This window comes from Triticum dicoccoides, chromosome 3B, assembly GCF_002162155.2.
Source record: "Triticum dicoccoides isolate Atlit2015 ecotype Zavitan chromosome 3B, WEW_v2.0, whole genome shotgun sequence".
NCBI classification, from domain to species: domain Eukaryota; kingdom Viridiplantae; phylum Streptophyta; class Magnoliopsida; order Poales; family Poaceae; genus Triticum; species Triticum dicoccoides.
The window spans coordinates 402,966,128-402,971,624 of record NC_041385.1 but is presented as its reverse complement, the minus strand read 5'-3'; positions in this window follow the sequence as shown (position 1 = coordinate 402,971,624).

Genomic DNA, 5,497 nt, shown 5'->3' with positions numbered 1-5,497 from the left:
TTAGTCCCAAAAATTGATATATAATTGCATAATAAACATCCAAGATTGATACTATAATAGCATGGAACAATAAAAAATTATAGATACGTTGGAGACGTATCAAGCTTCCCCAAGCTTAATTCCTGCTCATCCTCGAGTAGGTAAATGATAAAAATAGAACTTTTGATGTGGAATGCTACCTATCATATTCATCTTGTAATCTCTTTTGTGACATGAATATTGATCCGAATTATTCAAATCAATAGTCTATAATTTGACATAAAAAACATCAATACTCAGGCATACCAACAAACAATCATGCCTTTCAAAATATCAATGCTAAAGAATGTTATCCTTACAAAATTATATAGCCTTGTCATCCTCCGTCTTCTTAACACAAAATATAAATCATGCACTACCCCGGTGTCAGGCAAGCAATTGGTTTATACTTTTTAACGTGCTTCAGCGATGTCAACCCTCACGCGATACAAGAGTGAAAGCCATGGATATAGCACCATGGGTGGAATAGAGTGTGTTGGTAGAGATGATATGGAGAAGACGAAAAAGGAGAAAGCCTAAAATTGGCAAGGCTAATCAACACACTATGGAGATGCCCATAAACTGATGTCAATGCAAGGAGTAGGGATTGCCATGCAACAGATGCACTAAGAGCTACAAGTGTATGAAAGCTCAAACAGAAAACTAAGTGGGTGTGCGTCCAACTTGCTTGCTCATGAAGACCTCAGACATTTGAAAAATCCCATCATTGGAATATACAAGCCAAGTTCTATAACGAAAAATTCCCACTAGTTATATGAAAATGAAAGCATAGAAGACTCTCTATATGAAAGACATGGTGCTACTTTGAATCACAAGTGTGGAAAGGATAGTAATATTGCTCCTTCTCTCTTTTTCTCTCATTTTTTCTCCCATTTTTTCTCTTTTCTTTTTTTTGTTGGGCTCTTTTTGGCCTTTCTTATGGGATCTTTTTGGCTTCTCTTTTTTCCTCACTTGGGACAATGCTCTAATAATGAATAATGATGATCATCACACTTCTATTTACTTGCAACTCAAAATTACAACTCGATACTAGAACAAAATATGACTTTATATATAATGCCTCTGGCGATGTACCAGGATATGCAATGATCTAGCGTAACATGTATAAAAATGACGAACAATAGCTGAGCTGCAAATACTATGTCAGCTATATGATCATGCGAAGCAATATGACAATGATGACGTGTGTCATAATAACGGAACAATGGAAGTTGCATGGCAATATATCTCGGAATGGCTATGGAAATGCCATCATAGGTAGGTATGGTGGCTCTTTTGAGGAAGATATAAGGAGGCTTATGTGTGATAGAGCGTATCATATCACGGGTTTTGGATCCACCGGTGAAGTTTGCACCACATCTCGAGGTGAGAGAGGGCAATGCACGGTACCGGAGAGGCTAACAGCGGAAAGGTGAGAGTGCATATAATCCATGGACTCACATTAGTCATAAAACTCACATACTTATTGCAAAAGTTAATTAGCCCTCGAAGCAAAGTACTACTACGCATGCTCCTAGGGGTGAGGTTGGTAGTAGTTAACCATCGCACACCCCCGACCTTCACGCAAAGGAATACACTCAATAATAAATTGTGATCCAACTTCTTAGCATAACTAAAGATCACATGTGCATGCTTCGGGAATCACAAACCTTAACACCAATATTCTTACTAAACCACAATCATTCACTAGTACCTCCAACATATTACAATCTTTATATGGCAAACCTATTGCAAGGAATCAAACTTATCATATTCAATGATCTACCTGAAAGTTTTTATTATGCCCCTCTTGAATACCTATCATATTAGGACCAAATTCATAACCCGTGCTAATTGCCATTACTATTTATCAAAATCTCAAAATGATATAAGTGAAGCATGAGAGTGTAACTATTTATTTAAAATATAACCACCGTTGTGCTCTAAAATATATAAGTGAAGCACTAGAGCAACTACCTGGCTCAAAAGATATAAGTGAAGCACATAGAGTATTCTAACAAATCATGAATAATGTGTGTCCCTCTCAAAAAGGTGTGTCCAGCAAAGATGATTGTGGCAAACTAAAAAAGCACACAAAGCAAGGATTCATATAATGCATGACGCTCCAAGCAAAACTCATATCATGTGATGAATAAAAATATAGCTCCAAGTAATTTACCGATGGTTGGTAGAAGAAAGAGAGGGTGTCATCAGGGGCATCCCCAAGCTTAGATGCTTGCGTGTCCTTGAATATTACCTTGGGGTGCCTCAGGCATCCCAAGCTTAGGCTCTTGCCACTCCTTATTCCTTCATCCACCGTTCTCACTCAAAACTTGAAAACTTTAGGACAGAAAACTCAACAGAAAACTCGTGAGATCCGTTAGTATAACAAGCAAATCATAAACTTTAGGTATTGTTGTAAAGTCATCCATATTTTATTATTGCATAATTCATAATGTATTCTACCTTCACCATGGATTATACCCCCCGATACAACCCATTGATTCATAAAAAAGCAAAAAATGCAATGAAAACATAATCTGTCAAAAACAGAATAGTCTGTAATGATTCGAACAATGGACATCCTTCTGTAACTCCAAAAATTCTGAAAATTTACGACAACGTGGGAAAATTTGTATATAAATCATGTGTAAGAAATTCAGAGTTTTATCATGCTCTAGTGAATCTGAACAATTCTTCTTTGGGTGCAAAAGTTTCTGTTCTCTCATAGAATCAAAGCAACTATCATCCAAATCATCCCAAAGGCTTTACTTGGCAGAAACACTAATTTAAACACAAAAACATAACCATAACAGTACCATAATTGTGTGCACACCAAAAAACAAGAAATAAACAAGAAACATAAAGATAGCTATTGGATGCCTCCCAACAAGCGCTATTGTTTTACGCCCTTAGCTAGGCGTAATGCATAGTTTCAAGTGTTGTCATCTTTCAAATTAATTCCATAGGTGGCACTCATAATAGAATCATATGGTGGCTTAATTTTCTTTCTAATGAAGTGTTCCATACCCTTCTTTAATGGAAATTGAAATCTTATATTCCCTTCTTTCATATCAATAATAGCACCTATGGTTCGTAGGAAAGGCCTACAAAGTATTACAGGACAAGAGAGACTGCAATCAATATCAAGCACAATAAAATCAACGACACATAATTCCTATTTGCAAGAATAAGAACACAATTTATTCTACCCAAAGGTTTCTTAATGGTGGAATCCTCTAAGTGTAAATTAAGAGAACATTCATCCACATTGGTAAAATCTAGCACATCACATAAAGATTTTGGTATTGTGGAAACACTAGCACCCAAATCACATAAAGCATTGCACTCATAATTTTTAATCTTAACTTTAATAGTAGTTTCCCATTCATCATATAATTTCCCAAGTATTGAAACCTCCAATTCTAGCTTTTCTTCTAAAGCTTTCATCATAGGTTCTATGATATATTTAGTAAAAGCCTTATTTTGTTCATAAGAATTTGGTGAATTTAGCATGGATTGCATCAAGGAAATACACTCAATTAAAGAAAAACTATCATAATTGAAATATTTGAAATCCAAAGAAGTGGGCACATCGCTATTTAAAGTTTTGACCTCTCCAAACCCACCTTTATCAATTTTTTCATTAAGATATTCACTCTCCGAACAATGAGGATGCCTTATAGAGAAAGTTGAATCATCCTCAGACCCTTTTCATCAAATTTTATATTTCTAAACAAAGATTCAATGGGCGCGTAACACCAATCCTTTTAACATCTTCAGCATAATTGCGATAAAAATCGGGCGGAATCGCTTTTTCTAAGAATTCTCGCTTAGCCCTCAACCTAGAGTTTCTTTCTTTACTTTCATCAATGGAAACATAAAGAGCTTTAATAGACTCACTAATATCAAGCTTGGGTGGAAAAATTTTAGTTTTGAGAATTTCCACATCATGAACAATTATATCCATGCTCCTAGACATATCATCAAATTAACTCAATTTTTCCTCTATGGTAGTATTGAAGACCTTTTGAGAATTAATAAATTCTTGATATTACTTTCAAGATTAGAGGGCATCCTAGTATTGTTATAAGACTTACCATAGGAATTGCCATAATTATTAGAGGAATTTACAGGAAACGGCCTAGGATTAAAATCACCTCTACAAGCATTACTATTGAAATTGTTTCCCGAGACAAAATTCACGTCTACAGAATCATTATTTTGCTCACTCAAAGTAGACAATGGGACACCATTAGGATCAATATGAGCACTCTTACTAGCAACCATTTTCATAAGTGCATCTACTTTATCACACAAAGTACTAATTTCTTCAATAGAATTCACTTTTTTTACTAGAAGGGGTTCTTTCAGTATGCCATTGTGAATAATTTGCCATAATATTATCAAGAAATTTTGTAGCTTCTCCTAATGTGATTTCCATAAAAGTACCATCCGCGATGGAATCAAAAAGATTTCTAGAAACAAAGCTCAACTCCGCATAATTTTTTTTGTATGATCATCCATAAACTTAAGCCATGAGTAAGGCAATTTCTTATCATTAATTTCATCATCTACCAAGATTGAGCGACATGTTCATGCTCAAGTTACTTAAAATTCATAATTTGATTTCTAATAGAAATATTTTTTGCGGGTGGAAATACTTGGCAATAAAAGCATTGTTACACTTATCCCAAGAATCAATACTATTTCGTGGCAAGGATGAAAACCAAGTTTTAACATGATCTGGTAGTGAGAACTGAAATAATTTTAATTTTAGAATATCATTATCCACATCTTTTTTCTTTTGCATATCACACAATTCAACAAAATTGTTAAGATGGGATGCAACATCTTCATTAGGACTACCAGAAAATTGTTCTTTCATAACAAGATTTAGCAAAGTGACATTAATATCACAAGACTCTGCACTAGTTGTGGCAGGAGCAATCGGAGTACTAATAAAATCATTATTATTAATATTGTAAAAATCAAACAAATTGGTATTTTCTTGAGACATCGCGACTAAGCAAGCAAACAAGCAAAGGCAAATGAGAAATGTTTTTGTGTTTTTGTGAAAACGTTTTAGAAGTGGGGGAGATGAAAACGAGAGGCAAATGGCAAATAAAAGTAAATGCAAGGGGATGAAAGTTTATGCGTTGGTACTTGATAGATGTTGATGATGTCTCCCCGGCAAGGACACTAGAAATTCTTCCTGCTACTTGTGAGCTATGTGGGGGTTTCCTCGAAGAGGAAATGATGATGCGGTACAGTAGAGATAAGTATTTCACTCAGTTAAGAACCAAGGTTATCAATCTAGTAGGAGAACCATGCAACACCTCGTTAGTAGTACCTGCACACAAAATAACAAATACTTGCACCCAACACAAACAAGGGGTTGTCAATCCCTTGGCGGTTAATTGCAAGGATCAAATATTGTAGTGATAGATAGATAAACAAAAACACAAAATAAAAGTAA